Source organism: Nipponia nippon, unplaced genomic scaffold (assembly GCF_047370975.1).
Source record: "Nipponia nippon isolate SJK-2023a ecotype South Korea unplaced genomic scaffold, ASM4737097v1 scaffold_29, whole genome shotgun sequence".
NCBI lineage: Eukaryota > Metazoa > Chordata > Aves > Pelecaniformes > Threskiornithidae > Nipponia > Nipponia nippon.
The window spans coordinates 5264814-5291119 of NW_028262346.1; the positions used below are offsets into that span (position 1 = coordinate 5264814).

Sequence of the window (26306 nt, forward strand, 5' to 3'; positions counted from 1 at the left end):
CTTCAAACAAAGATCTTTTCTATCCATCCTTCTCCTGTTAGAGGGTACTCCTGAACTTAGCTGTAGCTCCTGTTGTTTCCCAGCCAAAATTTATATGTGGTCAGCTCATACACATTTCCTGTGTAACTGTTGTCCTTTCAGTTCTCTTTCTTTGCTCCTTAGAGACTGCAGTCATTTCTCTGCCACCTTTGTTTTCACTGGGCTGAGCAATCCCATGAGATTTCATCTCTGCTCGTTCAGTAGTTCCTCTTTCTGAGAGCTCCTCCAGTTGGTTTCCTAGTCCTGAAGGCCTCCTCTGCATCACTTTTGGACTTGAATCACCTTCCTTGGTGATAACCAGAAGTACACCCCACTCCAGTCCAGGCTACACTGACATCTTGAATTTACTGTAATCCATAGCTTTTCTGGGATTCATCTCTGAAGTCTCCATGATCCTCTACCTACAGCATGTGCTCTGTACATCAGGGAGGCAAGAAAAAAATGAAGCAATTTGTATTGGAAGATAGGCTAATGGGATGTCAAAAATAGTTCCACTTTTTATAATCTTTGCAGATAATGACACATTATTAGTGAAATCCAGAAGAGAACTGAGGAGGCAAGAAGCAAAGCCTCTTCCTGGCAGCCAGATGAGTGGTGCAGTTGGGCATCTTCAAACTAAAAGAGGAAAGATTAAGTGTTTCTTCCTTCTTTCCACGTGTGTATGTGCGTGCGTGCGCACGTGTGTTGATGATCTCTTTTTGGAGGCATTGACAAAACATGTTTGTTTTGCTCTACCTTTTTTTGGTTTGCTGAGCTTTGGGGATACTCACTGTTCTGCCATTTATGCTAAGGGGATGGTAATCTTGGCACTCAGTGGGTTGAAAAGTCATGGACAGTAACAGCTTAAATATTTTTCAGGTAAGGTCTCCATGTGTCAGTCAGACCATTTACATAAGCATAGTTTTTGCTCAGGGTTTCTGCAATATGGGCCATTTTCGTGTCACCTTAATAGTGTACAGGGCCATACATGGATGCATGTGGCAGGATTTTCCTCTCCACACAGTCCTTGTGTGAAATTCTTTGAGAAACTTGTGGACGAAAAGTATTGATTTGTTTTAAAATATCATTACTAATCTAACGTGCAGAATGTGCACGTGAAAAATTTAATTCCTTTCATATCTTCTTGTCCTGCAAAAAGATCAGCAATACCTTAGTGCTGACATTTTTAATACAGTGTTTACCTAGGTACACATTTAAAGATTAAGTTCTTTGTTTATAGAGCTTTGCAAAAGCTGTAAGATAATAATAAAAAATCCATTTCTGAAACTTTGCATTCCCAGTGTCATCCATCCTGATGATTTTTTAAGTTCATAGTTCTTTCCTTTTCATAGCTGGCTTCTCTCAGTCCCACTTTTTCCCTCCCAGATATACCAGAAATTAATATCCCCAGCAAGATATTTCTTCAAACACCCTGCCAAATATTCAATACCACTTTTTTTATTATTATGCATTCCCTTAGGCTTAATATAATCTTAGGACTCACCATTTCCTGAGCCAAAGGTGCATTTTGTCACTAAACCCATCTCTCTGATACAGTTCAGATCTACCCCATGCTTTCTGGCATTCCAGCAACAAAATTTTTGTGCTCTTCTGCTCTACTTGCACTGAAATGCTGTTTCCCATGTTTGTTCTTGTCTGTACTTGAATGACAGAAAGATGAAAAGCAACTAAATTAGTAAACACAATCAAAAGATACAGGAGATCAAATATTTTTAACTGCTGCATAAAAAGAGTATGACATAACCTAATCAGAGTAGGCCAGATGTTTAAGTGTTCAACTATTCTCATTAAGTTTTGTCTTGTCAGGGAAGGTCAGGTTCCCTAAAATCCCTAGTTAGTGCCTTTGGGTACTCAACAAAATTACCAACAAAATGCTTTGGGATTGAGCTCCACTGAAAGAGGGTGGACACATTTATTCAAAATATCTCCAGAGAACTGGTGTACCTTCCAAACCAGATTAATTGTTTAAGGGCTCACTTTAGACTGGAAAAAACATTGGTGGGTTGTCATCTCTGACTGAGGACATTAAAACACATACAAGTAATGAAAACAACTTCTGCAGGAAATAATATTTTCCCTTTTATTTGCTCAGGGTGTTCCTACTGACCCTCTTCCTCAGTCAAGTAAATTTTGTCACCTTTACCACTGTATTACACTCATTCTTTTGCAACCATCTAACAACTAAATCCTACCACATCTACCCTGCTACATAATACACATTCTTACAGCTTGGTATGCACACACAGTCAGGTCTGGGATACCCACAGTGTTTCCTCTTCGCATTCAGGGTGGAGGTCTAGATCTGGCAGTCAGGGCATAAGAATATAACATGAAATGTAAGAATAAGAGGTCAAACCAAAGGCTTATCTAGCCCATTATCTTATCTGTACTAGCATTAATAGCAAATGCTTAGGAAAATAATTCATATCTGAGCAATGAGATAGTAGAATAGTACCCTCCTCTTGGTATAACCTCCCTTTTCCACCATCTTATGAACTTTCCAAGCAGCAGCTTCTTTCTCAATGACTATATTTAATAATTAATATCTGACCTCCACAATATGTTCTGGCAATGAGTTAACAGTTTAACCATGCATTTTATTACAAAGTAACTCATCAATCAGATTTGCTTTAAACCTGCTACCTGACAATTTCATTCAATGCCCTCTGATAGTTATTTTTTAACTGTGAAAACACTAATTATTATTTACAATGTACTTTCCCCATAAAACATTCATGATTTTATGGACATTAGTCACAACCCACCATCCACTCTGGTTGTCTCATTTTGAAGCTGTTAAGACCACAGCCTAGCATCTCTTCAAATGGAAGTCAGTCTGCACCGCTGTACTTTTTGTGCTATTATCCCATACCATTTCTGAGACTAATTTCAAATATAGACAATCCATGGACCTATACAATAACTAGTATATTTTTTGTTATTTTTTCTAGTAATTTCTAGTATTTTATTCACATTTTTACCACTTTTGAACATGAGATGATATTGTCAATGATCATAGAACCATAGAATGTCCTGAGTTGGAAGGGACCCACAAGGATCATCGAGTCCAACTACTGTCCCTGCATAGGACAACCCCAAAATTCACACCATATGTCTGAGGGCACTGTCCAAATGCTTCTTGAATGTTGTCAGGCTTGGCGCCATGACTACCCCCTGGGGGAGCCTGTTCCAGTGCTCCACCACCCTCTGGGTGAACAACCTTTTCCCAATGTCCAAACTAAACCTCCCCTGGCATATCTTCCTGCCGTTCCCTCGGGTCCTATCATTGGTTGCCAGGGAGAAGAGATCAGCACCTGCCCCTCCTCCTTCCCTTGTGAGGAAGCTGTAGACTGCAATGAGGTCTCCTCTTCTCCAGGCTGAACAGACCAAGTGACTTCAGCCGCTCCTCGTATGGCTTCCCCTCTAAACCCTTCACCATCTTCGTGGCTCTCCTCTGGACACTCCCTAGTAGCTTCGTATCCTTTTTGTACTGTGGGGCCCAAAACTGCACACAGTACTCAAGAGGAGGCTGCACCAGTGCAGAGTAGAGTGGGACAATCACCTCCCTCGACTGGCTAGCAATACAGTGCTTGATGCACCCCAGGACACGGTTGGCCCTCCTGGCTGCCAGGGCACGCTGTTGGCTCATGTTCAACTTGCCGTCAACCGGAACCCCCAGATCCCTCTCCGTGGGGCTGCTCTCCAGCTTCTCGTTCCCCAGTCTGTATGTACATCCAGGGTTGCAATGTCCCAGGTGCAAAATCCGGCACTTGCCCTTGTTAAACTTCATACGGTTGGTGATTGCCCAGCTCTCTAATTTGTCCAGATCTCTCTGCAGGGCCTCTCTGCCCTTAAGAATGTCAACAGCTCCTCCCAATTTTGTGTCATCGGCAGACTTAGATAAGAAACCTTCAAGTCCTGCATCCAAGTCATTTATGAAGATATTGAAGAGCACTGGCCCCAAGATGCATCCCTGTGGAACCCCGCCAGTGACTGGTCACCAGCCCGATGTAACCCCATTTACTATAACCCTTATGATGTTCAACACTGACTTCAAGATCTTTTTCCTGAGTAGTAATTCATCTTTGTGCTTTTACTGTGCACACTTTTTTCCCTCCATACACATATACTTGGAATTTATCAACAAATAGAGGGGATATGAGACTTTCTGATTGTGGGGAGGAGACCTAGCCAAAATATTTCTCAGTGACCAGAAATATTTCCACAGCTGAGCACAACATTCCTCCTTGTCCTAGCTGACATGTTGCATAATTAGACAAAATGTAAACCCTATTAAGTTTTTCAAATTTCAATGCATTCAAGCTGTTGTTGATCTTGTTAGCTTTTTTCCCCAGGTCGTTGTAATGTTGTGGTGGGGAGGAAATGTCCAATAAGGCCCAGAATTCTCCTTTTCATCCCATTGTTGAAACAGCACCAAACAACTATCTCCTTCTCTCTTTGGACAAAGACCAAAACCTGTGCTGATTCTTTTGATTAAGTTTTTATGATTGTAGTTCATTAGGAACAATTTTCAAGGTCTCTTTGAGACTTGCTGTGAGCTCCAACAGAAGTCTGAGAAGATTCACTCAAATTTTCTGTAGGAGACTTTATTTGCACTTAGCAGTGCAAATAAATTATGGAATCCCTTAGAGATCTACTCACTTGTTTCATTAAAACATAGGGTACCACCAGACTTCTGAGGGAGTCTGTATCCACCTCTCTCCTTTGCATGCCTGACTTGAAGTCCAGGTGGAAGTTTTAAACCACTCGCTGGCCCCATAGACACGCTCTGCTTCTCTACTTAACCAGACCTGCTTCTGCCTTATGAGAGCAATAAGGTAATGTTTTCTGAGCATCATCCTTAGACAGAGCTTTGAATGAGAAACCACTCATAAAAGATGAGAAGATCACAATACATAAGTCATCTGGAGAAAATGGACTGAAAGTTAAAAGGGATCTGATTAGATTCTCTGACACTGTTTAAACATAAAGCTGCAGAGCTATCCAACATGGATATTTTCCTCCATTGCATCAACTCTTCCTTTCAGAGGGTGAACTTGACAGAGTAATTCAAGCCTTCATCACCATCAGATTGGGTTAGTCCAATTCATTCTCAATGAACCCACATTTACATTGCAAAAGAACTGTTTGATGACTATACACACCACAGGAAAACACTGGCAAATAAAAAACACAGTGAGATTCCTCCCTCCTGACTGAAGATATCTGTGGTATCATAGAATCATAGAATCGTCAAGGTTGGAAAAGACCCTTAAGATCATCGAGTCCAACCATCAACCTAGCACTGCCAAGTCCATCTATACCATGTCTTCAAGCACCGTATCTATCCATTCTTTAAATACCTCCAGGGACGGAGACTCAACCACTTCCCTGGGCAGCCTGTTCCAATGCTTGACCACCCTTTCGGTGAAGAAGTTTTTCCTAATATCCAACCTAAACTTCCCCTGGCACAGCTTGAGGCCATTTCCTCTCGTTCTATCACTCGTTACTAGGGAGAAGAGACCGACCCCCACCTCACTACAACCTCCTTTCAGGTAGTTGTAGAGAGCAATAAGGTCTCCCCTCAGCCTCCTCTTCTCCAGGCTAAACAACCCCGGTTTCCTCAGCCTCTCCTCATAAGACATGTGCTCTAGACCCTTCACCAGCTTCATTGCCCTTCTTTGGATACTCTCCAGCACTTTGATGTCCTTCTTGTAGTGAGGGGCCCAAAACTGAACACAGTACTCAAGGTGCAGCCTCACCACTGCCAAGTACAGGGGCACTATCACCTCCCTGGTCCTGCTGGCCACACTATTCTTGATACAGGCCAGGATGCCAGTGGCCCTCTTGGCCACCTGGGCACACTGCTGGCTCATGTTCAGGCGGCTGTCAACCAACACCCCCAGGTCCTTTTCTGCCAGGCAGCTCTCCAGCCACTCCTCCCCAAACCTGTAGGGTTGCATGGGGTTGTTGTGACCCAAATGCGGGACCCAGCACTTAGCCTTGTTGAATCTCATGCAGTTGGCCCCAGCCCATTGATCCAGCCTGTCCAGGCCTTCCTACCCTCCAGCAGATCAACACTTCCACCCACTTTGGTGTCGTCTGCAAACTTCCTGAGGGTGCACTCGATCCCCTCAGCCAGATCATCTATAAAGATATTAAACAGGACCGGCCCCAACACTGAGCCCTGGGGAACACCACTCGTGACCGGCCGCCAACTGGATTTGGCTCCATTCACCACCACTCTCTGGGCTCGGCCATCCAGCCAGCTTTTAACCCAGCGTAGAGTGCACCCATACAAGCCGTGTGCAGCCAGCTTCTCCAGGAGAATGCTGTGGGAGACAGTGTCAAAGGCCTTACTAAAGTCCAAGTAGACAACATCCACAGCCTTTCCCTCATCCACTAAGTGGGTCACCTTGTCATAGAAGGAGATCAGGTTAGTGAAACAGGATCTCCCTTTCATAAACCCATGCTGGCTGGGCCCGATCCCTTGGTTGTCCCGCACTTGCTGCATAATGGCACTCAAGATGACCTGCTCCATGACCTTTCCTGGCACTGAGGTCAGGCTGACAGGCCTGTAGTTCCCTGGATCCTCCTTCTGACCCTTCTTGTAGAGGGGCATCACGTTTGCTAGCTTCCAGTCATCCGGGACCTCCCCGGTTGACCAGGACTGCTGATAGATGATGGAGAGTGGCTTGGCCAGCTCCTCTGCCAGCTCCCTCAGTATCCTCGGGTGGATCCCATCTGGGGACTTTTTTTGTTGTCTTTAACGGCGGTGGCCAGTTTAAGTTCCAGCTGCGCCTTCGCCTTTCTGATCTTCTCCCTGCATATCCTCACAACATCCTTGTAGTTCCCCTGAGCCGCCTGCCCCTTCTTCCAAAGGCGGTAGGCTCTCCTTTTTTTCCTGAGTTCTAGCCAAAGCTCTCCGTCCAGCCAGGCCGGTCTTCTCCCCCGCCTGCTCGACTTGCGGCACATGGGGACGGCAAGTCGATCAATATCTATCTGTACAAGTTATCTGGGTTCCCACTACAGGTGAATGAAATCTAACACTATTATCAATAGCATTCAGGGGCAAATTCCTCTGACCACATTTAGGCATAATTTCTGATGAGATGAATGACACCCTCAATTTCATATTGCGCCCAGACAGTGACTAGATAATGGGAACCTAGAAACCTAACTCAGACAGACACACATGCACCACAGACACCTCAAGGCAGGTGAGAGAAACTGCAACCCTGGTCTTCAAACACAGTCTCAGCTCCTGGATAAACATGATATTTTTGAAGATCAACCCTTGATGGAGGAGTGGAAAGTTCAAGCCTTCACCCCCTGAAGGTGTGACACAGGAATACAGAGAGGATACTGGGGTTCATCTCCTTCTGTCACCATGACATACAGCATTTAATCAGCCCAGTAACAAGCAAATTACTTGCAATCTCCACTATTGAAAATACGCTAAAGTGAAATGACCATTCACACAGTGGATTTAATGTGTGGCTAAATACAGACAGATGCACACTGAGGAGCCAAGAACTCCCTTTGAGGAAGCCCTGATTTCCTGAAGTTGGCTATGGAAAGGTTTCTTTTAACCACCAGCCAGCAGTACTAGCAGTTTAAAATATTTGGACATACATGAGTATTTATAGGATTTCTGCAACAAGTATAAACTATCAAATGATTTATACAACAAATGGAAGCGGCCAGATGTATATTTCCTCTGTTTATCCAATTTACTCACTGTTCCCTGAAATTCGTTAATAATAAAGTCCTATTCCTTTCTCTCTTCCCATATGCCCCATTACTAACAAATAATGAGACTTTAATACTTTAATTAATAACTTCTGGAAAGTCATTTATCATAACATTAAATAGCATAGTTAATTAAGCTGCTCAGTGAAATTCCACTCTAACATATGCCTACCTATTCATACAAAAGTCACCCAGATTCTTAAGAAATAGCTAAACGTCTTAAACATCTTCCCTTAAACAGCAGTCTTGTTCTGGTGTGGGTTTTGGTTTTTTGTTTTCGTTGGTAATGCTGCAGTCATAAATAAAGCTGAATGAGCTCAGAAGAAAGTAACTGCTGAGCAAATTAACTTTTATGGAACAAAAATACAGTCTAAACTTTTACTTTAGAGTAGTGTCTCAGCTTCAGTTTCAGTTTTCTTTCACCAGGAAGTGAAATTTGGCAGCATCCTATGATGCTCTGTTTAAAATAAGTTCAATCTGTGGGCAGGTTTGAGCGACAGAATCTCATAGCTTCAGCTTTATTAAGGTGCTTCTTTATCTCCTTTTGTTTTAACCTGAAATTCTTTTTTTCCACATTCCAAATCAATATACTCAGAAGGGAATCCTGTGCAATTCTTCCTATTACCATACCAAACCAATCCTTCCTGCTTCACGGCTTAAACTAATCCTTTAAGTATTTGGAGTTGAGGAGGAAATGCTCCTCAGGCCTACTGCTGTCAGAACTACCCCATGCAGGTATCATTTTCTCCCTTTCTCTGAAATACATGTCACCTTGGTCACTCTTGAAGACAAGACCCTGTGAGGAGCAATCACTACATTATTTAGAGTTCTTTATAGTTCTTGAGAACAAGAATAAAAAAATAATTCCTTCTATAATTAACTGAATTGTAAATATTCTGTATTGTAACTGAATTGTAAATACTAAATATTCCAGTCAGTGGAAGCAACTGTAATGTGTTAGGAGTGGAAACTGAAAAAATTATGACAACTGTGAGAGTTACAGTGGGCTGTTTCCCACCTCAGCCACATTCTGGGTTTTCTATAAGGACTTCCTATTTATTTCCTTGGGAATTAGTCCAATCTCTAACAGGTTCACTTCTTTAACTTAAACATTAAAAGGTATGCCTGAACAAGATATACAGCTCAAATAGCATTTTCCTAATTAGGGCTATCAAGCATTTTTAGTAAGATGTCTATCATCTTGGTTGCAAAGTTCAAACTTGGCTATTTAAAAGACATTTGTCTGAGTCTGTTCTTGAGTCAACCTATAAGCAAATCTTGCCCAGACCTCAACAAGGTTCCAGATCCATAGGTTGGAATATATCTGATCAAATTTAGGCACTGAAAGTGGAATTAACCACTTCATTTCATGCCTCTACATTTACCATAGTCTCACTTTCTTGTAGATGGAGATCTAACCTATATAGGTTTAGGCAGTTCATCTGCCTATGCAGACATCTATTTTAGGATGAGCTGAATCATGCCCTCTATTCTGCTGACTATAAAGTGAGATAAAAGTGGTTGGCTAGTGAAGTGATAAAGACACCTGCCTTGTGGATACCCTCATTTAATCAGATGGATGACCCTGCTGCATTACAGGTATCACCCCAAATATCACTCCTACAACCAGTGGAGAGAAAGAGGAGCTTTAAAATGCAGTTCATCAAATCCTAAAGTAGACATTTAAAGTAGGTCAGATGGATCAGGCTTTAAAATTACCTGTTTCTCTTGGTTGACTGAAAAGGAGCCTGAAGAAACTAGTTCAATTACAACTTAGATGTCTAAAGCTGAAAGAAATGCCTTTTATGAGGGAGCAATGCTAAGGTAGCTCCATAGTTTTTCACTCTGAAGGCAACATGGAGCTGCTGTCAGAGCTAGTGCTAGTCTCCTGCTCCTTGCTAAGGCATTCTCAGCATTGGCACATAACAGGCCTCAGTAATATCAAGCGGTGCTAGATTCAAATTCAGGAATGATGTGCAAATTAAGGTATTTCAAGAGACAAAATCCTACCAATTTTTTCATTACCTCAGTAGAGATTTGGGCTACCTAATCTGATTAGGTCTTCCTTTGAGCTGAAGATTTGACTTCCAGAGGTTCCTTCCAAACTCTATTATCCTGTGATTCCAGTCTATCGTTGATTGTGCGTGCTTGAAAATTTTGCTTTTTCTAAAATACATCTTCTAGAAAGGATTATAGTTGATCACACATAATTTTTTGTTGGCTTTATTAGTTAGGTTAAGGAGCACAAAAATATCCCTTTTTTCCTCCTTTAGAGCATGAAAGACAGCTTTCTAAAGCACAAATTATTGCTCTTTAAGTTGAAAAGTGATGTTTGTTTTCTTTCCTCTTGCATCTCTGTGATTAAATATGTCCATACATCTGAAATGTTATATACAGCAATTTATAGGGCAATAATACTTTGTGATTGCTCATTTTCAGTTCAAGATAATTTTGCCCATACTCATGATTGCAAACAAGATGCAGCAGTAAGTTACTTCGATCAGTTGAACAGCCTAGTTAAACGTGAAAAATATCCACTGCCTTTGCAATAACTCCTTCAATATCCAGGGAACTTCTTGTTTGTTGAACATCCCCCAAGATTTCAGTGATACCAACCAGACCAGCATCACAGTCAGTAAAAGAACACACATCATTCTCCCTCTCATACAATTGTTTCAGTATTATTAGCATAAGGAAAAAGCAATCTTCATATACAGAAATCTCAGAGTTACACACACAGTACATGGGGGAGACTCAGTTTTGTTACTAGCTACTCATCATTTCACTTGCTCTTTACACAAGTGGGCTTGGGGTCATCCATCCACAGTATTTGCAATACGTATCCACAACTTCTCTGCAAGACTGGTGAATACATCCAAACAAGAGGTAGGACTTGGGTTTCTTCTTTGATGTCATGTGCACAAGCAAATGGGAGCTCCTTCACAAGCTCTCAGCTTGCTTGCATGAGGACAAGGGTCTGGGAGTGACCTGCTGCCAATTGCATGTAATAGATCTTCTCAGCTATAATGTTTTGTGGCTGCATGGTAAAGAGCAGGTTGTTGCCCCAGTCCTGGTGGTTGGATATATATGAATGTGATCCAAAGAATCCAAGTTTTGCACCTATAAAGCTCAACAGTGGGGAAAATTTGCATCAACTTTTTCATGCCTCTGCTTTCCTCTCCCATTTTTTAAAATGTAACAAGGAGAAAGGGGAAATTAAATTACTATTTCTCAACTTTTGAAAAAGTTGGATGATATTTTCATGCTTTGTTACATAGGAGGTTGAAAAAGCAGATAGTTTAAGGTCTGTTTCTGGTCTTAAAATCTGTTATTTTCTGGTTCTGTCAGAACTGTAAATGAAAACTTGGATTCATTCTCACATTTTCTTGACTATTCAATTAATGTAGAATCTATTTCTGTTTTCTATATATTGTACTAAATCTCTTACATTTGGCTATTATTCTTTTTTACCACTACAATATTATTTAGTAATACTGTTGTTGTAACTGTTAGAATTACTATTCAGTCAAGAGATGCTACAGAACCAGCCAGGTCCAAGACCTTTATTTTCCTCTAGTCCTCATATTTCTTATATGTCCAATTGCACTTTATTACATCAAAAATCTGAAGTCTGAAAAGTCTCTTGTCACAACCCTTAAAAAAATATCTCAATGCTAGAGCTCAGAGAAGGGGAGGAGGAAGCAGGGCCAGGGGAGAGGGAGGAACACTGACCTTCGGGGAAAAAAATATCAGTTTGATTGAAAACAGGCTTTGAAATTGTCCAGGGACAACCCCCCTTGGTTGTTTTGTTGTTTTTTTTTTGCTTGGTGTGTGTGATCATATAAGTTGAGTACAAAAGAGAAAAGTAAAAAAGAAAAATCCCTTTTCCCTTCCCATGGGGTGAGTTCCTGACTTTGTTGCACACTTGACAGCCAGCCATTTATGCTCAATGGGCTTGTCATCACCAAACCTCCGAATTAGCTGGAAACATATCTCTGTTTTGACTGGAGCTGGATTGATGCCTCCACACTTGAAAAGGCTGTGTTTCACTTCCTAGCACCACTGGACAGGTTGCAAATCATAACCACAGTAATTAGAGAGCACGTTTCTGGATATTAAGCATGCCAGGGAGGAGGAGTCAGATATGGTGGGAGAGGGGGAGTGTGAGGGGCAAGGAGAACAGGGGAGAGACCAAAAGGGCTTTGAGCAGAATGTGATGATAGGACTGCTATCTACTGCTGAGTGAATACTAAATTTAATCTCACAGTATTATTGCAGCATGTTTGCTGCACTACCGCAAAGCACGTCTTTATTTTAGTTCCTTTTGGGGTTAGGGAAATGCAACAGGTTTTTGAAGGAGTGACCTACATCTGTTTCAGCAGGGCTGTCTACAGCAATGTAGTCTATATAGATTCTGCCTATTACCTAAATACACAGAGGAAAAGCCTCCTTTGTGCCTTCTGGTCTCTGCAACAAGAGGTGAGCAAGCCTCCATGCTCTCTCTGTGCATCTGGTGATGGAAATCATGCTCCATCTCACGGTGGTTTTTTATTTTGATTATGATTATTATGGGTTCGGAACATACCAGCAGCAGCTGGCCTTTCTCCTCTAATTACCGTGCACACACACTGCTCCCCGTGCTCCACAGAATAAAGAGCACTTTGTTCGACAGTTCTTCCAGACTGCCCCTGCTGCTTGCCACAAGCCCAGGGAAAGGGAAACTCCTCTATTTCTTATTGTCATTTACCTTAACACTCCATACCCAAGATTCATTCAGGCTCCAGAAAGACTGAAAGCACTTCCTTAAAGATGCTGTTCTCTGTGGAGGCCAGTGGTGGTTAGTTAAACCATTTGTATCCCACCTTCCCTTTTTCATATTTAAAGAAAAATAGCAGGGATGAGATTGGAAGCCAGAATTCCAGCAGGAAGGGGAAAAAAAGCTTATCTCAGGGAAGGATAATTGATTATTAGAAGAAGCTTTTAGCTCATGGATGAGACTCTTGTTTTATTTTGTTCCCTCCCATGAAGAAAGAACTCTATTTTAAGGAGAAGGAGTGCTGAAAGGTTACTATATGACTCCAAGAGTAATCAGTGTCTATTTACACTAGTGACCTGCATCAAGCCTGCAAGACTTGTGAACTCAACTGCAGACCACAGATAGCTATATAAAGCCCCCTCCCAGCTGTTCCCCAATACTATCAATGGCTAAAACCCAGCCCTTTCCCCCTCAGCCCCAAACACAGAAGCTGCTTTCAGGAGGATTTTTAACCTCTTCTTTCAAGGTAGCATCACATCTGCAGTGGAAGACAAAACAACAGAGTCACACGGGCCCACTTGTACATTTATAGAATGGCCTCAGAGATTTCTGAAAAATTGCTATTACCATATTTCACAGCACTTTGTATCACCGTGACCTAGAAGCTCAGATATTCACCTTTGACCCAGGCATGATAAGAGGCATAGACAGCATTCCTCTGATAGTTAAGGTGGAAGAGTTACGATGGTGCAGAGAGCAAAAGAAGGGGTGGCCCCACTGTGATTTAGGATTTGTAAGCTCCTTATGATGAGAAGAATTCACAATGAAAGACGTTTTATCATCAGGAGCTAAATCTTCCTGACAATGCCAGCTTTGTGCAGCAGTGGAATGGGCTTCCTCAAGAATAAACCCAGCAGGATGTGTCCCCTTGGGATCCTAGTACTGGAGAGGAAAAATCAACGGTTAGCACAAGAGCTCTTAATTTACATGCCAGGCAAGGGGTAGCAGCCGAAAGAAGAAAGATGATCTAAATGCTGAGTTGCCTTTGTTTAACTAAAAACATGGTATGCCCTGATTTAGTTAAATTAGGGTAATGCTTTTGGTTAGGATACTTGACCCATGCTGGTGGGGTAGGCTGACACACTGAAGCCTGATTTCAAATAATGGAAGACACGCTCATAAAGAGAGTAAACCCAGGGTAATTAAAAGGGTGCATCGCACACAGACAAATCAGTGGTGTGCTGTTGGGAATCAGCCTTCTTAAATGAGGAGCTGCATTGTACCTCCTCTTACCAACATGCAGAAAATATTCCTTACCCCTGCAAGAGACACAAACCCTTCAAAGCCCTTGAGGAAACCATATCTACCTTCTTAATATCCTTCATTGTGACCCTAGAAATCAGTGGGAAATTCAATTATCTGTGCCTCAACTTCCCACTCTACAAAATTAGTGTGCTGTTTTGTGTTTGAGATTTGAAGTCTCTAGGGTCAAGGGGAAAGCAGCAGGTGTTACACACCTTGACTTGAGCAAAGACTTTCATACAGTCTCCCAGAATATACTTATAGCCAAATTGTCAAGATACAAACTGAATAAACATTCTATGATGAGTGTGGAAGATTAGCTGGATCTCCAGGCTTATAGGTTGATGGTCAGTGGTACAAAGTCCAATCTGTGACCAACTGACAGTGGTAAGCCTCAGGGATTGCTACTGGGGACAATACTGTTCAACCTCTTTATTAACAACCTGGACAAGGGCATGGGGTATCCCCCCAGAAAGCTGGTGGATGATAACAAGTTGGATTGAGAGCTTGATATGCCATATGACAAAGCTCTTATTCAGAGGGACTTTAATGGCCTGGAGAAATGGGCTGGCAGAAACTTCCCAAAGTTGAGTCCAGTATCTGAGATGGGCTAACCCCATGCAAAAGGACAGGCTGGGCTAGATGACCCTCAGCACTCTCTTTCAACCTGAATGGTGGCCTTTCAACCAGTAAGAGAACCTGGCCAGGAGTGGACAACCTCTTCCCCCATCCAGATCATTAGTACTCATTTTACCAGTTCAGCTGCCTAAACAGCTTCTGCCCTTTCAGAGCATACAATATGAGAATAATTATCCCCCAGGTACCACACAGCTACAAGTAATAACAATTAAAGCGGATAAAGGGCATTGAGTCACAGGCAGGGCTTTCTCTATGAATGCAATGTATAGCGTGTTAAACCTCTGCATTTTATCAGGAAACAGATTTTATCTGTAGGGTGATTATTGTAACTGATGGGTGGTAATACATATTGCACTGGAATTTAACCATACCATACGTATAATTACATCTGTGACAATTTCCTGTCAAGAGCGTAAGGCCTTATTGCCTTCAAAATACAACATGCAACATTGGGTGACAAGAATGGTTACAGCTGGTAGGCTAACACCTGAGTTTTCTGTGGTTTATGCAGTGAGCCTGTCTTGAGAAAATACATATTAAATGTTTCGGGTTCAGCACCTCCCCCAGCTCAATGCCTAAAGCCTCATTCCCAAACCTCAAAGTTGAGCTTCCTTGCGCAGGGCCAACACACCAACCCTGAGCAGGACCACCACAAGTCACACTTCTTCAGCCATGTTCACTCACCTTACTCATAGCTGTCTTGCACATCACCCTAATCGGATGAGTCTGATTCACCCAACTGCACTGCATCCTAACTAACCAGAGGGAAGGGTCCATCCAGCTTACTGGATGCTTGGCTGTAACACAAAACAGATAAATACTCCAGTTCATGTAGCTTGAAGAAAAAAACCAACAAAAAAAACCCCAAAAAAACCCACACAAAAAAACAACCAAAAAACAACCCAACAGTTCCTGTTACACCCGCAGTCCCCAAAGGCCTGGTGTGTGGTATCACACTGCTCTGGAGACAGATGATGTTTGTTAATGACAGGTAGTAGTTTTCCACACGGCTTGAGCACTTTTGTCTTTTCAGTTGCTAGAGGCCACAGCCTGGTTTAAACCCTCCAGCTAGGTCACATATTGGATAATAAACCAGTTCTTGCAGAAGAGCTGGGTCTCACGGTGCAAAGTCAGGCTGCAGCAGACCCAGGAGCACAAGAGCTTCCTGTCCTCTGTCCAGGTTGCTTCTCCTGTGCCAGGCTGCTGCAGGGCCATCATGAACACTGGTGAGCAGGTGAGGCACAATGAAAGGAAGAGCATTTAAAGATACAAATAATCTGTGTGTAGCTCTAATATTGTAAAAATCTTTTTCTTTTCTCTCTTCTGAATCACACTAAAATTGTAAAAATTGAGATGAACAAGACTTCAAAAATATTTTGGTTGGAACCACAAAATAATTCATTTTTGATGAAGTAAAATACTGTATTTGGCTTTTACATATAGAAGGTAAGAATGCAATATATGTATGTACACTACACGAGTTACTATTGGCATTACATTCCACTTTAAAAAAAAAGAATTTTAAGTAGTCAAAATCTATTTAGGAAAAAAAAGTCAGAGGAAAATATTTTTATCTTCTTGAAACGAAAAATTTTACCTGACAGCAACAACTTCAATTGATGCCTTTCACCTTTACCTGCTCAAAATGCCTGGACTTTCAGCCAACCCCTGGAATATTTTTTTTCACTTACTATGAAATTGTATTTTCCAGAAGATATTATTTGGTTAAGAAATTAACTGAAAACTGAAAAAGTAGGTGGCAGGAATACGTTCATGAAGAAGGTGAAGTCATAAAAGATGAACATCTGTATTTTTGTTGGAATTGAGGCCTTTTCTACACAACTTAGTCCTATTCACTTAGGTCAGCTTCTATAGGTGTATATATAGGTTCTTTTTTTTTTTTAGCAGTCTAGAGTTTCAGATGCACAGCCCTTTCCTGGGCCTGACTCAGAAGATCAGATTCATTTTTGTACATGTGCAAACCTGGCTGTTTGTGCAGCTGGGGACTGCTCACCTCCCCAGCTGTGCACCACGATCCCCTTCTCACTGATGTCAACAACTCCCTCCATTGCCTTCACCAGGAGGTAAAGGTGTCCTTTGGTTCATTCAGAGGCAGAGCTTCTCATGTTCAGAAGTGCAGACAAACAGCTCACAGGCTTGTGAAAATGTGTTTGTTTATTTAAGGCAGACCAGTCATTTCTCAGTACGAATGCATAATTTCCTTCATTGGTTATTTAATTATCAGAAAATTGTTGTTTCTTTATTAAAACATTAACTTTGACAAAGATGTTATTGCATAAATAATCATGTAATTAAAGTACTTGCACTGTTTAAACCCACTGAAAAAAAGACTGAGATAGGAACTGATAATTATTTGCTATAATTTGCCTATTAAGTTGCTGGGAAGTCTTTTTTAAAGTTAACATAATGTTATTATGAAGATGGACCTGAGCCACAAACCTTAGCTATCAAAGCAGATCTGAATCCCAGCATCTGTAGAGCTGATGGTTTTCAGATTCTGCTTTTCTAATTCAAGCCGCAATAGATCCAAGTCCAGCATTGTATATTCATCTGAATGTCTTCTGAGGTCACAATAGAGAGGAGATTTTGTATTCTAATAACTAATGTTAATACCTAGAACAGCCTAGATGATGTTTTCAGGTATGAAGTAGTCCTTGAATGACAGTGTATTTTTTTAAAGTGCCAGTGAATTTAGTAAATAACTTGATACAAAATCCTAAACATAAAATTTCTATTAAGTCGTAGAATAAGTGCAAGGCAATAAGTTACGGTTCTCCACCCAGGCTTGTCCAAGTATACCAGTTTTGAGGCATATTCTAACCCCCATTGAAAACAGTAATACTGTCTTTGGGTTTGGTTAATAATACCATGTTCATCACTGCAGAGGAAGAGAAGCTTTACTGAAAAGAAAAAAGAAAAACAAAAAACCCCACTGATTTCCTCACCAGACTGCCAGGAGGAGAACTAACCTCATCAGCTGCAGACATTTACCAGAAACATTTGACCATTCTGCAGATATTGAACAGCCATCTGGTGTCAACAGCATTACTGCATCAGTGGCTTGGAATAAAGTACATATCCGTAGCAATCCAGAAGTCTATTTACCCTTTCAACCTGTGAGCTGTACACAAAATGTACATACGGAAAAGCCAGCTTTAAGCTCCCCTCAAAACATAGCTATACCAATACCCGACCTCAGTACCCACCACTTACTTACCTTTAGGACTTGAACAAGAAAATAGATAACTTGATATATACACTATATATATAGCTGATAAAACAACAAAAAAAAAACAAAAGACTGAAAAACATTGGCAAACTGCACTAACCTTTGTCAGAGGTAGTAGAAGGAGGTTTTGTTAATATTATGATTTGGAGGGGTTCTTTTCATCACTGTTTTTAAAAAAAAGTGGCATAACAGTCAATCAAAAACACAGTTAATCAGCTTTCAACAAGATATGTCATGAACTGAAAAATTAAATTAAGCTAAAATAACCCAAAATGACCTATGTCAGTTCCCTGCTCACCTGCATTAAATTACTTGTACACCCAAGAGCTTGCAAGATCACAGCGTTATAGCAAATAAAGCTGGCTGGCTGGAGCCTGGAGAAATTGTCCTGTCCTGTGTTTCTTAGCCTGTAGTATATGGACTGCTGAGTGTCTGGAAGGCATCAGAACAGGGTCTGTGAAATGACTGCTAAAATTCTTGTAAGATCACACAGGAGCATAGTCCCAGGAACATAAGCAAAAAAAAAAAAAGGCAAGGAAAACAAGAAATGACTGAGTACTCAATGTCAAATCCTCTTCCTAAAAAGATTTTGTCATAAATAGAACCTGTTGGAGTAATGCTGCACAAGATGATCCTTGGGGTTTTTTTTTTTGGTTGTTTTTTTTTTTTTTTTTTAAATTTTTGGGTTTTGTCCAGAGTAGTTGATCTGGATTTTTAAGTTTGGAAAATATTGATCTATCCTGTCTTCAAACCAGCTTCCCTAATTACATGACCCCACTCAGAACCACTCTTTCTCCCTGCCATCCATGACCCCAGAATCCTTCTGGTCTTTCCTTCTACTAGTACTTATCAGGGGATCCTCAGAAGAAAGTTTCATCTTTCTTTTACGATCTTTGTCCCCAAAACTATACCAGCTTGAGAAAAAAAGCTACCGACCATATTTTTTCCCCCCATTGTAGTCCTTTTACCCTTTATAAAATAGAGCAACCATGAAAATGATGATGCTTCACTAGGAAGCTTCCGAATAGCTGTAACAACATAATTATTATCATGTATGAAATGGAAACTACCGAATACAGCAACTGATTTGTCATACAGAATAAGTTCTTCCTACTTTTCTCCTAAATTCAGTACCCATGTAGAAGTGAGATACTGTAGCCGCAAGCCTGAAACCTACACAAAATAAAGTCTGTGACTGGTATTCTTGCCAGTCAGTAATGGGAAACATATTGTCTTTGCATTTTTGCTATATTCCAAAATGCCTCTGAAAGCAGAGATGTGAATCTAAAATAATGAGAGATTTTCCTGTCAAAATTATGTTTTAAATAAATTATTAGATGCCAGTGAAGAACCGTCACTTCACAACTAGTAAATCAATGGCCTTTTGATTCAGGCTTCATTGAGGAAGGTCATGGTATGTTAAGGAACAGTAACTATGAGTATCTAATAAAAGCTACTGGTGTCTCATCAGTTGACTTGGCAGCTGTGGAAACACAGTGACCTTGCAGCAGAAGGTGAGAGCATGAAGTTGCACCCCCACAAAGACTTAGCCATAGGTAGGTTTATTCACATGAATGTTTCATTGTTGACTTAGCAGCATTACTCACAGGAGCAACATTATTCATGTGCTTAATGACTAAAGAATCACATTTTCGTAGGCTAGCTCACACCTTTAACCAACAGCTTGCTCTTTGGCATACGATACTTCCAGCCTTTCTTTTGTTCTATTTTCCAAAATGCAAAGACATACCAGTATTAACTGGAAAAACTCCAAGTACAAAAGCTAAATTTAAATGGACGTATCATTACTAACCAGCAGGACTACAAGTGTGTTAGTATGTAAATACATAACTAACCTTAACATGAAGCCTGAAATCCCATGGAAAGTCAATGGGCTCCCTAAGCATCTGCCAGGCTGGAAGCTGTGAATAGATGGATGACGTTTACGGATGTGCCTGTACTGCTACTTCCTCCACACCAGGAGTGCTCAGTAATTTGTTAAGTTTAATGGCTTCCTCTTTGATGGCATCAGTGTGTTTCTGTGGTGAAAAGTGCTTGGAAAGCCATCATAACCTGGTAGCCAGTGCTTCCTATGCTCCCCGTTGCAAGGGAAGTTCATTGCCATGGTATCTGCCTCAATTAGTCTATAAGAAGCTCAATCAAAAAAGGTGGTGAAATTATTGGGAAAATTCATGTTGATTTTCCTTGACTTTGGAGCAGGCTGTTAAAATGCCTTAGTACTCAGAACAAAACTGTCAAATGATATGCTTCCAGCAGGTGCCATTAAAACAGAGCAAATACTGCTTGTTACCAAGAGCCAACACAAATCTTCCCATTGAATTTAATGGGCTTCAGATCAAAACCTTTCTGCAGTATTTTCCATTTCAGCTACAGTAAGATAGTAGAAATACAGTCTCATTGTAAGAGGTATGGAGTACCTATTTCTTCCCACCAATACAGATAAGAAAGAGAAACTTTACTCTTCTCCTTCCTCTCAATAGGAAATGTGGAACAGTGTGAAAATTACATTATCAGAGGTAACACTTCTCCCAGTATAAAGCAATGTAATTCTCTTGGCTTCAGTAAACTGATGCAAGTTTACACCAAACAAGCTCTGTTATTTAAGTCTACCTAACTGAAATCCCATGATGTCTTGTGCATAGAAAATGCAAAGCTCAGGCATTAATAATAATCATAAAAACACCAAACCCAACAATAATAGTTATGGAACCAATTTGACATGATGGCAGCAATAACTGGTTTTGAAATCCTGCAAGTGTAAAAGTCATTTGTTTTATGAGCCTGCACACAGTGCTAGTCTTAAAAGTAAGAAATGTTCTTTCCAGCTCAGATTTCATAAAGAAAAAAATTACATCTTTAATTAAGATTTATGGCATTCAGTAGGACTCAGCAAGGATAGAAAAACTGCTTCAGAGTGTAAAAAAAAACAGTTAAAAGTGGGGAAATATGATTAAGTGTCTTTAATTCCTACTGCCTGCTTTACGGGGTTTCCGATAGCCTCAGGCAGAAACAGATATTTATTGTCTATAACTGCATTATTCTTGGCATAAAATGTTTATGGATCAAGATGAAACTCGTTTTGAGAAATAACACTGGCATGAATTGAAAGGACCTTGCCTTTGGAGGAGAAAAAAATAAACATATATTTAGTTTAATGGAAAAATGTACTTAAAGGGAAACATTTTCTAAAAAAGAGAGTTTCATGATGAAAAATATGATTTAGACATATAATACTTATGAGACCAGGGTGATTTGCATCTCAATAATGTGAAGTTAAATTTAAACCTCAATTCAGCCTTAAAATGGAGATAACGATGACCCTTAAAAGGAGAACAAGACTTTGCAAGGAGCACCATTAACTATTTCTAGACAACTGTGTTGCCTTGGGCAATGAAAATCTAGGAAAGATAAAATCCTTTTAGGGCTCACACTCCTAAACACTCAGCACCTATTTCTGCAGATTTAACTGCAGGAAGAAGTGGATGCTCATAACTACTGATAGTCAAACCCTGGGCTGAATCTTTGCAACCATAGTCTTGATGGCACTGCAAGCTACAGCCAAAACCAGGCTGAAAATACAGTATTAAATACATGAACCCCTCATTAAACCTTTCATATATGCCAGATCTATGAGCCAACTGAAAGCAGAGACCTGAGTGGTCCCAGATGGTTCCATTGCCCTGAGGGGAAAGAAAAAAAAAAAAAAAAAAAATCACATGAACTGACATACCATCACCTTTGACAAAGTTTGGAGCTGGTCAGGGTTTTTATAAGTCGGGCTTACAGCCCAGCTTTGTCTCCTGTGGAGGGGAAAGAGTGACCAGAACTAGTATTTTTGCTGGGCCCTTGATTCTGCAACATTTAGTATCACAAGGAATGGCATTCACTTGAATATGATTGCTCACACAGCTGCATGCTGAGAGATGTGAACCTAAGACCTGGATTAAAATGCAACTAACCTCAGCCAGAAAATATGGTTCAACATGATTGAACCAGGAGGACTGATGAGGTGCTAACCAATTCCTTTTGATCTTGCCAAATCTTTGAACTGCAAGTGGTATTAAGGTACCCTCTAACGTCCCACCTTGTTTCAGAAACTCAGTTAGACCCCTTCAGCTTGGGAACCGTTAACCATTCTGCAACGAAGTAAGATGGCAGCCTTGTTGTGATTGGGTTTTGGGATTGGGTTATGGCTGTAATATAGATGGAGCCTGAGGGAAATGCAGAAAAATAAAATAGCAGCAAGCGGCATATTTGCTTCCATCTGGCAAAAGCGTGTTCCATTAAAAAGTGTTTCATGCAAGTAGTTAACATCTAACTTCATTGAAATGACACCATAAAATCCTAAGGAACAGACTACATTCTTTTATCACCTCTTTTCCTAATCAATAAAGGTGAAACACACTGGATGCTCAATTACTTGCCCCAGGAAAGACAGACAGCCTGAACACTATTTTCTAGCCTAAGAATGAGACCCAAAAGAAGGGAGTCCAGTTCCCTATGTAGATATCATCCCAAAGCCTTCAAGGTCTCAGCTGAGACCTCAACCAGGTTTCCACATCTCAAACCATCAAGATCCCAACACCATTCAACACTACCCTGACAGGATTTTTAAAGAAGGTCTTCTTGAATATATTTCATCAAGGGGACAGTCTGTACTGATGTCGTGGTTTAACCCCAGCTAGCAACTAAGCACCACACAGCCGCTCGCTCACTCCCCCCACAATGGGATGGGGGAGAGAATCGGACGGGTAAAAGGGAGAAAACTCGTGGGTTGAGATAAGAACAGTTTAATAATCGAAGTACAATAAATTAGAACAGTTAAATAGGCAAAGCAAAAACCGTGCACACAAACAAAGCAAAACAAGGAATTCATTCACTACTCCCCATGGGCAGGCAGGTGTTCAGCCATCCCCAGGAAAGCAGGGCTCCATCACGCATAACGGTTACTTGGGAAGACAAACGCCATCACGCCCAATGTGCCGCCGCCGCCGCCCCCCCCCCCCCCCCCCCCTTCTTCCTCCCCCAGCTTATATACTGAGCATGACGTCATATGGTATGGAATAACCCTTTAGCCGGTCTGGGCCAGCTGTCCTGGCTGTGCCCCCTCCCAGCCCCCCGTGCACCCGGCAGAGCAGGGGAAGCTGGAAAAGTCCTTGACCACTGTGAGCGCCACTTAGCAACTATTTAGCAACAGCTTAGCACTACTTAGCAAGAACCAAAGCATCGGTATATATCATCGACATTGTTCTCATCCTAAACCCAAAACACAGCCCCATACCGGCTACCAAGAAGAAAATTAACTCTATCCCAGCTGAAACCAGGACAACTGAACCTCAAACAAAAGTCTGGGGCTAGGCACTGCAAGCAGAAGATTAAATAGAGCTGATGTTTCATATCTCTGCCTCTGCAGTACATCCCATTCTATTTTTCCCATGATGTTTTATTCCTGCTTTTCCCTCTATTTATGACTTAGAAATGTTTAAAGGTGAGCTTCCTTTTTTTTTTTTTCCCCCCAGTCAATCTAGTGAGCACACGGGAGGCTTTAAAAAAAAACAAAAACAAACCCACAAAAAAAAACCCTCAACTGAGATTGTGACAAGGAAGTGCCCCAAGAAAAGCTGGTGCCTTTTTCTCCCACTCTTTCCAAGGGCTTGAAGCCACAAGTAGCTCTCATAAATATCACCATCATTTCATGAAGGTCTCTGCTGCCAGGTTCACTCTCTAAACTTGCCAGTATATGATAAATGCTCAAACCAAAGATAAGTAGGTGGATGGATGTCTCATATCTTCCCCTAATTTTTAAATGATTGTTTTATGTCCAGAATATATTTTTAAAGAATACGCCTTTATTGACTGACTTAAATATTTTAATGTTTTTTAGGTATTTTTTCATTAAAAAGACAAAAAACTTCTCAGCCCTGTTCACAAGGTTGAAAAGTCGAATCTTGATTCTAAGAGTGCTGGGGGGGGAATGAGAAAAGAAAGAGTTACTCGTTCCCAAGAATGCTATCTATTTTTCAGCCCTCAAATGGGAAAATAGCTTTCTAAAACCTATGGTACGTGCAAAACTGAAGAAGCTCCTTTCTTAGTAATAACTTTTTAGCATTGCACTTCCAGCAACAGAACTGTCTTATACAAGAATTTTATTTTTTCTCTTGCCTTTCTTGACCTTCCTATTTAACAGATCAAATCAAAACAACTCTGCTCCAAAAAGACTGCTCCAGAAATAGCTGCTGTTTCCTGTATCTCCCTTTTTCTAGATTGTAAGCATTCTCACGTTTTTTTTTTTCTTTGCTTATAAAAGACAACCATGCTCCACCAGCATGCAAACACACACAAAATAACAAATGTACAAAATTTAGAGTGATACTTACAGGTTGATCTATTCCCAGATTACTTTGCTGAGAACTGTACCTCTGCAGTTCTTAGGTACTGAATGCTGTTTACATACGCAAACCTATGAAGATATAGAGGGAAAACAAAGTCCTTCACTTTAGAGATACTAAAATTAAATTATACTAAGAACATGCTATTAGCTAAGAAAAACTTGGATTTGTATGTCACAGGTGAAAGGATTTTGTATGTTCCACCTTCAAAACTGAAGTGAAAAACACAAACAGCTCCTAACTTTGATTTTGCTGTGATAAAGTAGAAACTAATAGGGAAAGGAGGAAAATGGAAATCAAGAACTGAATAGATCAAGAAGGAGGAACAGTGAGAGGTGAGAAAGTCTTCACAGAGGCTTTCTTGAACCTGGTTTTCCCAGACCCCTCTTGAAGACAGTGTCAAGAGAGCTCTGAATTGCCCTCTAAGGGGAATTGTGTTGAGCACAGCATGCAGAGAGCACCTGGGGGAGCAACCTCACCTGATCTACATTCACATTCCCCATAGTCTCCCCACATCTTATGACTTGAAGTAGAAAAGCTCCTTCTCATCCCTCCCAAGCCTTGCTGCTCTCTTTTTACACAGCTGCCCAACATCTCCCTCTTCTACCACCTATTCTCCCTCCCAGAGAAGAAAAGGGGAGTCCCTTTATTGGTGCCACATGGCATGAAAAGTATTCTGGAGGTATTCAGAGAAATGAATTTGTGTTCAGTTTCTCCCCTGGAAAGGTGCTTTGTGTCACAGAGGACCCAGATAGGAGGATAATCCCTTCTTTGTTTTTGCACTCACTTTTAAGAAGCTTTAGCCTGTTGAAAAAGCAAACCTGGAACATAAAGTCACAAACACTCACTGAGGGAAAAATCACATCCATATAAGAGTCTGTTTATGGCCCATCCCCCCTCCTGGAACTATCTTGCTTATCTAGGCCTAGGTTCAAGTCTTCTGAGGCACTGAATATCCCTCAGAGCAACTATCAAACCACATATGTGGGTGCAATACTCAAAATTCACAGTCTGTTAGTTAATTAATTAACTAATGCAATCAGAAAGCAGAGAGACAACCAGGTGACTAGTGAAAGTAATAGATGCTGTGTGTGTTTTGAAGTCTCAGCAATGAATGTCCTCCTCAGTCCCTGTGTAAGCTATTCATTACTTCACAGGTTGTTTTCAATAACAAATGCATGTAAGAATGTTGTGATTGGCTCATAAACATTTCATGAACCAAAAAGAGCAACCCACAACCAAATAAACCATCCAGCTCAAATGATTCACTCTGCTCTGTTATTTTCTATAAAAAGCCGTAAGGAGCTGGGATCACACCTCTTCTGTATAAATAAATATCTTAGCACATGGCTATTTAGTTTGATTTATTTAAATAATAAAGAAAACTTGGGAGAAAATTAGATAAAATAGGGAGATAAAGGAAAGGGTGTCAGGTGATTTATAGTAACCAGAATTACACGATTCTGCTCAACAAACATCCATACATCTAGTGCAATATGTTTCGCAAGAAGATCACTCTTAACACCCTGTTGAAGTGTCTCTGGCAGGCTGTGCTTTTCAGCCTGGATGTAGTGCTCCAGCAAATAATGACTGACATTTACATAGCACCTTTCACCTCCAAATCCCAAAGCACCTGACACATTGTTCAAACTGATTACAGGCTCTGGGCCAGGTTCTGCTCTCTGATGCATCAAGGTAGAGGGAAGGACCCTGCCTTGGTAGCCTGGCTGTAACCTCAATTACATTAGTGCAACTCCACTGACTCGGCCACTTTTTATTCAAGGATCATTTTACCAGTCTGTGAAACTCCACCAATCATACTACTTTTTGCTTCTGCACTGCAAGTATGCAGATTTCAAACAGCCCACCCACGTTCGTGGATAGCTTATGGCAAAGAAGCAACAATGATTGTACTTTTGCAAGGATTTTGAGTAAATAGTATTGATCTACTCAACAATAAATCTAGCCTAAAGGCTATAAAAATCACTCACAACATTGATGGTTTATGACTGTACCCTTACAATACATGTGTCCAGTTTAATCTCAGGAGATAAGGGCCCATAATCCTGAAAATTGACAAGTGTCACAACTCCCACCTCCATTGGTAGACATGAAGATTGTCAGAATCTTGTTCTGCTTTTTGTGGAGATGAAGTTGT

General features: G+C 40.9%; 1 long non-coding RNA gene across 1 annotated transcript; it reads right to left on the bottom strand.

Moving 5' to 3' along the window:
- Positions 1 to 17838: 17838 nt before the first annotated feature.
- Positions 17839 to 24491, bottom strand: LOC148054955 (uncharacterized). Its single transcript, XR_015706120.1, has 4 exons — positions 24353 to 24491; positions 24137 to 24219; positions 18037 to 18170; positions 17839 to 17902 (listed from the first exon to the last, which is right to left on the bottom strand). It is a non-coding gene; the product is annotated as an uncharacterized LOC148054955 (long non-coding RNA).
- Between the last annotated feature and the right edge of the window lie 1815 nt (positions 24492 to 26306).